Here is a 12343-nt window from a genome sequence, read left to right on the forward strand (position 1 = left end):
ACATGGGAGACCAGGATAAGTACCTGGCTCCTGCCATCGGATCAGCGCGGTGCGCCAGCCGCAGCGCGCCAGCCGCGGCGGCCATTGGAGGGTGAACCAACGGCAAAGGAAGACCTTTCTCTCTGTCTCTCTCTCTCACTGTCCAATCTGCCTGTCAAAAAAATAAAAAAAAAGAAAAAAGAAAAGGTAATTTTAATTAGAAATTTCTAGTGTTTATCCAGATATTCAGTATGGACCACCTTCCAAATATTCTTTAGCAATTTATCAGACAAAAGAACTACTTTATTCCCCCTAAGATGTTAAAACGTTAGCTGCTGGTTCAGTCTTTTAGTTTCATCATCATCACCTACATTATAAGAATGAAAATAACTAATAACAGTTGCAAAATAGAAGCTAACCTGAACTGAACCTGTGTTACACTATCACTGAGCTGGCCGCTTTACAAATGCCCATTCCCTTAGTTTCTACAGCACACCACATTAGGTAGTGCTATTTATTCCCATTTCACACCTGAGGAAACTGGAGTTGAGAGAGATGAAGTAGCTCACCTTGAATGACCAAACTGCACTCAAGGCGGACTCAGGATTTGAACACAAGCATTGCATTGCTTAAATGTATACTAGCTCACAAGGAGGCACATTAAGTGATTTTTTGATATGCATCAATTCATTTAACAAAGCCATCACCCATAGTATTTGGGTCAATAACAGGTAAAACTGATGATTTCGAGACATTCATTGATTTGCACAAAAAGACATAAATGAATATGCCTTAAATCTATGTTCTTTTCAATGCACTGCACTAACTTTAAAGGGAATGGAAGTTGCTTGTTGTTTTTGTTTTTGTTTTCTCAGTTACAACCTCCTGAATAAAATGGGAACCACAAGAAGAGAAACCTCCATCAGGGCCAGCACTGTGGTGTAGCGGGTAAAGACGCCGCCGGCAGCACCAGCATCCCATATGGCTGTCGGTTCAAGACCCAGCTGCTCCACTTCCGATCCAGCTCTCTGCTATGGCCTGGGAAAGCAGTGGAAGTTGGCCAAGTCCTTGGGCCGCTGCACCCACGTGGGAGACCCAGATGAAGCTCCTGGCTCCTGGCATCAGATCAGTGTGCTGCTCTGGCCATTATGGCCATCTGGGGAGTGAACCAGCAAATGGAAGACACCTCTCTCTCTCTCTGCCTCTGCTCCTGCCTCTCTGTAACTCTGCCTTTCCAATAAATAAATAAATAAATAAATCTTAAAAAAAAACATTAAAAAGAACAGAGATCTCCATAATGGTGTTTTGCAAAACTCCCACTGACATTCTTCCGCTTCAGTTATAATGATGTTAGTGCTATCAAAATGCCTGCATGAAACACAGTCCCAAACTTTCACAACTGATGTAAAATGTCCAGAAGTGTGAAGACTCTGTACAGAGGCAAAAATCTTGCTTCTGTTCCACAAAAGTTGTTTCCAGAAGACACTTTCCCATTCCTGAAGTGCAGAGTGAAAATAAATAATTTTTCTGATCTGGATGTAATCTTCCTGCTCATCATGGTAGACTTGTATTGACTTTTTCCACTGAAAATTGCACACTTTGGGGAATATTATTTTTAGAATCATGTATTATGAATGCTTAACTGACCTCAGGTTGATGTTCAAAGCTTTTGTGAATTAGTAATATTCCATGAAGTTAATGCATCTCTGGGCAGCTGTAAATAATTAATACTTTGTTATAATAGTTCTCATTTTAGCATGAATATTCATAGTGTGTATCATGGGGGAAAAGAATCCCTTAGAATTGCCTGATACCATGGGAAAAGAAGATAAGAGATTATTAGTAAGAGGAAGCAAAGCATTCATTCCTTGATTATTTAAAAGAATTGTATAGATTTAAATGTTAATGAAAGCATCAGTCTTGTAAATCAGAAACTCTGTCACTGTCAGTGGCTGGTTGTGCTGTAATTGTTGTCACCCTTAATTTTTTGACTAAATGGGGAGCCATAAATTCTATTGTAAAAGCATTTCATCTGTAAAACTAAGATAGTTTTATGAAACAAAGTATTATGGGAATTTCACTTTAGACTGAGCTTTCTAAAATGTAGTAACAAATAATTTGCAAAATTATGTACTTATATATTATCTTAGACCCACACACATACACTGCATAGGGTAAATGCCCTTACATATATAGAGTTAAGAGTTGACTGGTCACTACCATAAGGAAGAATTTATTGAAGAAAAATTCAAATGTATTTTTTAATTGATCAGCATATAGCAGTAAGGAAAAAGGTTTAGATTTATAATCTGATTAAACAGAAATATTGAATGCATAATGTTATTAAAGAGCAATCTATCGACTGTTTACAACCTGCAAGGTAGTTTAAAATGTAAGATTTCTATCTCTCTCACTGTCTGTAACTCTACCTGTCAAATTAATCTAAAAAAAATTGAAAAATTAAAATGTAGGGAGAATACATACTTGAATAACAAGCACCATATATCCAAAGACAGTTTATATCAATAACTACTTATTTACTCAGTTGAGATCACCCAGTAAAATTTGAAGGAGCCATTAGTGTGTATAACCCATAGATTTATCACTGGCTAGTTCCAGGTAGCCAGTTCAACACCGGGCCACAAGTTCTATAGTCCTTTTCTTGTGGATTCATAAAGTCTTTCCTATTTTTTCTTCTTTGACTTGAAAAGCTCTTTAAGTTTTTGCTTTTCTATTTGCTCAAGCCTCTTCAAAATCACAGGGGAAGTTATCTCAGACAACAGATTTAAATGACATGGTGACATGCTGGTCTCATAACTCCTTTTATAAAAGAAACTCAAATGCTATCACTGATTTTTATTCAAAAACTCATGGTAACTTTATTCTACTTTGATTGATCCTTATAAAATTTATTTTAAAGCTCCTGTTGTTACTATTGTTTTCTTTGTTCTAAAAGCAAAAACTTTTTAAAATGAAAACATTATGATGCTAATTTAGGTTTCTTTTTAGTTATTATAATTGGCATTGCATGGATTATAAAAATATGCACAAGAATCTAAATAAATGCTAACTAAAATTATAATGAATGGTTACATTTAAACTATACAGGCCTTTAAAAAGTGGAACAAAACAGGGTTGTGGTGAATTTTAGCCTTTTAAAGATATTATGAGAAGGGTATAATTTCCTTTTGTCTAATAGTAGAATTGCCAGGCAGAATTAAGTCATTTTAGATAGTAAGAGAATTCTGAATTCTCTAAAAGTAACACAAATCACTATATCAGACAGAGCTTATGGAGTGACCTTTTGTACTGAGCACCTAAATATAGTATTCATGTTAAAATGCATTCATCCAAAACTAATCTAAAAATCCATTTGATGGCACACAAAACGTCTGTGCTCATTCTTCATGTTTCACTTTGAAACTCACTTTGGGGAAACTTATTTAAACAACCAAGTCAGGAAACACAGAGACAGAAGCTGGATGAACATAAGTGGAATCTCTCTGCTTTAAGTCTGACTTCATTCTCTGTTGTATTATTAGTGTTTTGACAAAACTTCCCTGGATAACAATTATGCAATGTTCTGTTTTATTTTACTTTGTGTCTCTATCATATATATATATATATATATATATAATGCATTTTATATATATATATAATGCATTATATATATATAATGCATTGTAACTGGAGCGTTAAAAACTCAATTATTTTCATATACTTTTGGCCTGAACCATCTGATCCCAGTGAGGTCACTTCAGAATTTGCTCTATTCAGTGTGAGTAAATCCTACTAGATTAGATATTGACAGCTGACACATCTGGAAACATGGGAACAGAAGGGGCAGACAAGTAGATATTTTTCAGAGAACAAGTGGAAACTTGAAATATGTTGAATGGAAGATCAGGGGATGAGTAAAGAGCTTTGAAAAAAAAATCCATTAATTATTCAACTTTGATAATCCAGGCAGTAAATAGAGCAAAAAGTGTAGAGATAAATAGAGCATTTGGTGTGTCTACAGAAGTACTCGTAGAGTTTGTTGTTAACAATTCTCTTTGCCACAAGGGTCTATGAAAGCCTCTACAATGTAGTTTGAAAAGATATATTTCACCAGCGAAAACAATTGAAAAACAAGGGATGCCTCTGGGAGTTCTATATACCTTTTAAAAACTCACAGTGCCTAAGCATCTAGACATGTCAAACATAATGATTCAAAAGACCACATCTCTGGGATCTGTCTCCCCAAATTCTAGATCTCCAATTATGTTTTCTCTATCGAGTAATTTGGATTTTTTTTCCTCAGAAAATAAATCACTTTTTATAAGTGACTCAAATCTTGTCCAAGAATGATGATAAAGCTCTTATTCTTCTATGAAGGAAGCTTTGTTTCATTTCTCTTTCACCTGGGTCACTGGCCTGAGGTCTGTAAAAATGACTTTTTGTTGTTTTGTATTTGATGCGCTTGAGAAAAAGGAATCTGACAGAAATCTTTGAGGTTGAGGAAACAGAGTGGTGTATATCTGTATGTGCATTCATAGATGCACCTAAAATTATATGAATGTATGTATACACAGATGGTTTGTTCATACATTACAGGGAGGTTAGAATTTTGCTTGTGTGGTTTTGATGTGATATCTCCGATTCAGAATATTTACAGTGCAGCGAGTACATTCAGGTTCTTCATTATCCAGGCAGTTTTTGACCTGGAGTATGAAAAATACAAGCTAGTACAATTTCCATTGCAATTGTCTTCTCTAACAATTCATTTTCAAGAATCATACTGAGTTGTAAAATACTATAGCATTACTATTTTTGTTTTTGTTTTTTATTTTTGTCTAGCTTCTCAGAGTTTCCTTTTGTGGGTCTTCTCTGTGAAATAATAAATTTGGAGATAATTTTTACTTATAAGTACCAAGAAATAATTACCTTTTTAGGAAAATGTCCTGTAGAAGTAGGTCCTATTTGTTATTACAGAACAAGGTTTTCTAAATTACATTTTCTCCTTTGATTTATCTGTTAAGCTTAGCATAAAGCAATGTCGAAATTACCCTAATAGGATGCAAATTCCACCTGGTAAGGAGATCTCTTTCTAAATATTTGCTCTTTACACTGGACATTTGCAAATAGATAACTTATGATAAATATTTGTTGCATTCAAATCAACATTTAAAACAAAAAGCTTTGTTTTATATATAAAGAAAAATGAGACAAAAACCAATTTGTTGTTAAATTTTCCAATTTCTTTATTCTCTCTTGGGAACGTTGATTGTGTGTGTGTGTGTGTGTGTGTGTGTGTACCCATGTTTGTGTTCAGACTGTTTTCCTACTGCTACTTGCCAGGGAAAGCAAGCTGACATTTTCTGTAGCCACACATATTCTTTCATAGTCATCAGTATTTTCAACTCTGGCACTAATTCCATCATCAACTCCATGGGCTTCCTCAATATCTGAATTGTTCTCAAGATCTTCCATTCAGGGCTATAAAATTGGTTTCCAAATTGGTTTCTGTCATGAGACCCTTATTTATCCTTTGTGTCAAGATAACTTTTTAAAAAAAAAAGATTTATTTATTCATTTATTTATTTGAAAGCAGGGTTACATAGAGAGGACAATACAGAGATAGAGAGATCTTCCATTGAGAGTTCAGTCCCCAAATGGCCACCATGGCTGGGATGAGCCAGGCTGAAGCCAAAAGCTTGGAACACTGATCAGATCTCTCACATGGGCTCACTGGCCCGAGCACTGGGGCCATCTTGCTCTGCTTTCGCTGAAGATAAGCAGGGAGCTAGATCAGAAGCAGAACAGCTGGGACTTCAACGAGGGCCCATATGGGACACCTGCATCATAGATGGGGCTTAATTCACTGTGCCACAACACCAACTTCCTCACAGTAACTTTCCAGACTTATGAAACTAATTATATAAATTTCCCCATTAAAATATGTGGAGAGTTTGAAGCAGGAGTTTGACACAGCAGTTAGGTCACCATATTTCTATCATAGTGCCGGTTGAGTCCCGATTCCACCTCCAATCCTAGATGTCAGCTTCCTACTAATGTGCACACTGTCAGGCAGCATTTGATGCCTCAATTACTTGGGTTCCTGCTACCCATGTGGAAATCCAGATTGGTTTCCAGTCTTCTGGCTTCAGCCTGGCCCTGCCTGTTGTGGGCATTTGAAGATGAACAAGCAAACAGATCTCTGTCTGTCTTTCCAATTAATTTAAATTAAAAAAAATACATATATATTATTTCAGTTGTTCAGTGACCCACAGTATCATATCCAATATGCAAATCATAGTGAGATCTCTTTTTCTAGATGGTCCTCTTGTGTTTTTTTTTTTTTTTTGACCCAGATCCAATGTCAGCTAACTACAGCTTCTGAATGTGTCACTCCTACTCCAAGTTATCTTTACTTGACTATCAAGAATCCTTCTTTATGTGACTACCTACTACTAGAATCCTTTTCATACCTCAACTCTACCATCACCTCCTATGTAAGGTCTTCTCTGTCCGTCACTTCTTCCAATCCTCTCAGATATTTTTGAAACTCTGCAGCATACTCACATGCCCTATGTATCTTCCATGCCCACATGTATCCCTGTGCTCCTAACTCTGTGGTGGGTCTTCTTAGAAAGCTTAGTGTCTATGACCCAGCTACATAACTAACATATTGAAATATCTGGGAGAAGAGTTTAAAATATGTTGTGGCTTAACTGGTAAAGTTGCCACCAGCGATATCAGCATGCAATGTGGACACTGGTTCAAGTACTGACTGCTCCACTTTCAATCAAGCTCCCTCCTAACACACCTGGGAAAGCAATGGAAAATGACTCAAGTACTTGGGATCCTCCACCCACCTGGGAGACCCAGAAGAAGCTCCTGGCTATTGTCTTTGACCTGGCACCATACTAGCCATTTTGCCATTTGGAGTTTAAACCAACAGATGAAAGACCTCTCTCTCTCTCTCTCTCTATCTCTCTCTGTAATTCTGCTTTTCAAATAATTAAAATAAAGCTTTTAAAATAAATAAATAAGGAAAAATTAAATTTTTATATATTTTTATATATTAATAAATATAAAATGTACATGAGTGGATTATGTGTTTGCATATTATACTTAATACATCATCAATTTTATAAAATATAAATATATTCTGCAAAGCTATGATTTACAGTGCTAAGAGCTGATTAGTTTATTTAAATTAAGGCACAAAGAGAAGACTTAAATGTCACCTGCTTCCTGGCTGATGATGCAAATTGCATTGTTTCAGATTTTTGCCTTCAAAAATTTACATGTGGAAGACTGTGTGAACTTACCAATTTAATAGTTCCAGCATTTCCTCTGAGACAGTTTTTAGGACCCGAGTTATTATTGCCTTGGTAACAATATGGTAGAAAATCTATGATTTTAATTTTCCACTTCAAGTAATAGTCTGAGAAAATGTTCACAGGTCTGTTGTGTGTAAGGTGGAGAAACAAGGTAAACAGCAAGGAAAGCAGAAATATTTGTTATGAGAATTTCATAGTTTGTTAAAATGCTTGCACACACAGACGTACACGTGGACAAGGATCACATAATTTATTGGAATGAAGCTTTCAGTCGAATGCATTTAGACATGTATTAAATATTCAGTTCTATCCTCATTTCATTTAAGGACTGTAAATGCAGCATTAATTATTATTTCCATCTGCCCTTCCTCAACACAGAGTAGGCAAAATTATCTGATGACACTGTGGTCCATGGGTTGCTAGCCTCCATGAAGCAAAAGGGAGTCTATGCAGGGCATGACCTGAAACAATGTGAGCAAAATCATTACCTTATCACAACCACAATTCAGTCTTCCTGCATGCACACCATGAGTGGGGTTACCACAGGCATTCACTTATTAATAGTAGCCATTCCTTGCAGGTGCAGGATGCTGTGGGTGTCCTAATGTTCCTACAGGCAGAAGCAGTCTTTGTGGCTGAGGAAACACAAAAGCTTTAGAAGATCAAAACCAAATAAATTTTTATTTGAAGACATTGCTACCATGTTCCCTAAAATTGCAAGCTTATAATTATGTTTGTTTTGAATAAAATACATTACATTTTACCACATAGTAGTTTTCCTAAAGGTCATTATTCAGTATGGATAGAAGTTTACTTCTCTGTTGGTCACCATAGTGATATTTATTTATGGAAAGTGGATGAAGTTTCTCAATTTCAATGAGCAAATTTTCAGTAGTAAGCCTGGCCTGTGTCTTTACTGTCCTTGAAATTTTTCTTCAGAGTTAGTTGTTAACACATTTGGTACATTATATTGGTTTCATATGATTCTCATATGAAAAGACAATTAAGAGAGCTTAGGTAACACATAATCATAAATAAATGCCATGTTTAATATGAACTGATGTTGAAATATAATACAAAATTATGCTTCTAAATCAATTGAGAAGTGGTCAGCAAGTTGTTATCCTCCATAGATTAAAATAGTCTCTGCAGGGCATGTCTTGAAACATATGAGGCACAATCATTACCTCAATTGGGAAACACAGTGTCAGATTCAATTTCAACATAAGTTGAAATTTTTATATACAATATTGTATAAATAATGAGTGGATCTGGATCATGAACTGGAAAGCAAACAATCAGAGGGAAGAGGTAAGCAGGGGACTCAGTTAGAACTTGCTAGCACAGGGGTGGGCACTTGGAATAGTAGTTAGGATGCCACCGCCCTGTATTGGAGTGCCTGGGTTCAATACCCACATCCAACTCGTGATTCCAGCTTCCTGCTGTACACACACACAGAGGCATCAGTGATGGCTCAAGTGGTTGATTCTTGCCACCCGCAAGAGGATCCTAGATTGAACTCCTGGTTTTGGCCGTGACTTTGGCCAAGATGCATCTATTTGTGGTCATTTGGATAGCGAACCAGGGAGCCAGTGAATGGGAATACACACACACACACACACACACATACATTTTCTCTCTCTCTTTCCCTCTCTGTCTCTCTCTCTTTCTCAAAAAAAAAAAAAAAAAAGCTATCACACTTTTAAATGTCTCACATTGATTTCACCAGTTGAAAATCACTCTATATTATGATTTATTATTCTACTTTTCACAATTTGTCTCATTTTTACAGTATATCATTTTGAACCACACACTCCCACAAAATTCTAAAATTATTTTGCTAATCACTGATTTAATGATTCCAAACCAACAGTAACTAACAGTAATTCACTATGCTCCAGATATTCTAGACCCCAGGAACACAAAATTTTATACTCACTTGCAAGGATTTGACATCTTAGTAAGCACCTCCAAGTTACTTCAATAGTTCAATAAATTCTGGGTGCAGTTCTGTGGAATGGTAAAATCTCTACACTCAGTTCTGAATGAGAGTCATTCCACCCAAATCGTGAAAATGTTGTGTAAATCTGATGTCTACCATCATAAAGCATCCTGGGTTGGCAGCTGAGATTTGGCTGGAACTTTAACAGCTTTTAGTTGCTATTTCCTATTTTGAAATTATTAATAAAATGTTTTATAATTACTCATACAATGTATAAATAATGTGTTAGTATTGTCTTTTATAGAAATACTTTCAGATTTGGAAAACCTCCATCTCGAATTCTGTAAGAAGCCATCACTTGAACTGTGGCAGAAAATAACTGAATTCATATCATCAGCTACATTCATCCAGCAATTAAATAATTTAAGACAAAATTTTAAAACACTCAACTAGATATGGTAATATGTGGTTTGATCAGTTTATGCTATACACATATGTTGAAATAATATTTTACTCATAAAAATGTGCTAGTTCCATATCAATAAAAATTATTAAAAATTTTAAATGTTCAGTTAGTTCTGTTTTAAGCCTCATTATTTTATAAAGTATGTTTTAAGCAACTTGTTTACTATTTAATTTTTATATTGTTTTTATAGAACAAATTTGAGTTGAAAATGAAACATGTGAACAATAATAATCTAATAACGCTCAGCCACTCTTTTATTCTATTCCCAAAACACTTTAATTTTATCATTTTACTAATTTTGCTTATATACTTAATTTAATTGAAAGGCAGAGAGACTGCAAGTGAGAGATGACAGAGAGAGATCTTCCATCAGCTGTGATTCACTCCCCAAATACCTGCAACAACTGGGACTGGACCAGGCCAAGGCCAAGATCCAGAAACACAACCCAGGTCACTTGTGTGGGTGGCAGGGACTTAGCCACTTGCACCATCATCTACTGTTTCCTAAGGTATGCATTAGCATGATGTTGGAATCAGTAGTGTATCAAGGGTTTGAATTGAAGCATTTTGATAAGGAGTAAGGAAATCCCAAGTGGTGTCAATTGCTGTGACAAACACCTACTCCTAATTTTACTAAAATATGGAGACAATAGAAACTCTTTGATACAGTGACAGAATACTTTTAGACATATGATGGAAGAATTAAGATAACTTTAGAACAATAGTGCTCTGTAATTATCAGCTACCTGAGGGTAGTAATCTTGGGCAGAAAAGCCATTTTTCTATCTCTGTCTATCTATTTATTTATTTTCCATCTCTATCTATTTATTTATTTTCCTAACTCTACAGACTCATACCTCAATAAAACTGAGAGAAATGGATGTGTTGGTGGAAGCATTACATTCATTTAATAGTCTCATCCTGCTGTTACTTTAAACATGAAACAAAGGGAGGCATAGTCTTAACAGGTATGTGATGATCTAAAGTATGGGAATAAAGTGCCTATATTTCCATCACTGTAGAATATATTCACATGTTCTTCCTTCCTTGTATTCATTTTCAGTCAGAGACTTATACAAATCAATGTTCAAGATATTCTTTTTAGTTATGTATCTGGAATAGAATGCTGGGGGAGAGCATTTAATTCATTCAAGCTACCCTTGTGAGGTTAAAAAGAAAATTGACTGTGGTTTATTAGTTCTTTCCAATAAACACTCAAAATTTCAGCTAAGTGAAAGCAATTGATACTAGGGGAATCAATGGTGCAGCAGAATACCCTAATGGGTATTGTTGGAACTTTTAATTCTCAGTATGCAGTTTATTCCTTCAAGGGTTATTTGATGGAATTTTTTTGAGCACTTTAAAATTTTTAATATTTAAGTAATTGGCTTATTGGGTGACTTTTCTTTACTTTAAATCAATTTATAGATATCTCCATTGTGATTAATGCAAAGATATAAGCAAGGGGAAAAATCGAAGAATTACATAGCCTACACAGTGTTTCTATTCCTTCCATTCCTTTCTAACTGATGGAATGCATGCAAGCTCCAATGACCACATGTCATGAAAAATAATTTTAATTAAGAATTTCAGTAGGCTGACTTGTGATTGAATCACTGTGTGAGTTGTTTATGCGTCACAGATTCAATCAGAACTGTGTTTAGTTGTGCTTTCCTTATTTGTATTTTCAATGTCAGGATTTTTAAAGATAAATTTAGAAACATATTATTTTGCATAATTCACCTACTTACATCAAGCCTTAGTATTTCAGTTTTGAATCAACTGTAATTTTAGCAAGCATATCTGTAAAGGAAAGGAGGATTATCTTCTGCATCAGAGCAGACCACGACTAACCACAGGCCCAGTCAACTGCTTGTAATAATTATAGTGTGGAAGGGGAAAGCCAATTAGAATTCACGGTTTTAAACTAAAACCTCTTCTGCTTCTCTTTTCTGCTTTTTAAATTTGTTTCATTGTTTTTCTTTCCCTTTAAGATTTATTTATTTATTTGAAAGGCAGAGTTACAGGGAGGCAGAGGCAGAGAGAGAGAGAGAGAGAAGTCTTCCATCCGTTGGTTCACCCTACAAGTGGCCGCAATGGCTGGAGCTGGGCCAATCCAAAGCCAGGAGCCAGGAGCCAGGAGCTTCTTCTAAGTCTCCCATGCAGGCGCAGGGGCCCAAGGACTTGGGCCATCTTCTACTGCTTTCCCAGGCCATAGCAAAGAGCTGGATAGGGAGTGAACCAGCCAGGACTCAAACTGGCTCCCACATGGGATGCCCGCCCTGCAGACTGGGGCTTTAACCCACTGTGCCACAGTGCCAGCCCCTGTTTTTATTTTTTGCATCTCCTAAGCTAGCAAAAGAATTTCATTCATGTTTTCACTTACTTACAAAATTTGTCATGTCCTAGACCGCTAAGAAATTACTCTTCCTTCTCTCATAGGACTTATACTTAATTTCTTTAAACATAATTTTGCCATTGTATTAAGTAAGTACTTTTTCTCCATCATTCTGACAAACCTACAAATGTATACACTTTCACACACTTACATACTCGAGCCCACATATGAAGAAATTGTCCCATCTGACACTCCTTTACAATAAGTAAACATACCTGAACATATCTATG

The sequence above is a fragment of the Oryctolagus cuniculus genome, chromosome 4, assembly GCF_051225735.1.
Source record: "Oryctolagus cuniculus isolate XC-2025 breed Fujian yellow rabbit chromosome 4, ASM5122573v1, whole genome shotgun sequence".
Taxonomy (NCBI): domain Eukaryota; kingdom Metazoa; phylum Chordata; class Mammalia; order Lagomorpha; family Leporidae; genus Oryctolagus; species Oryctolagus cuniculus.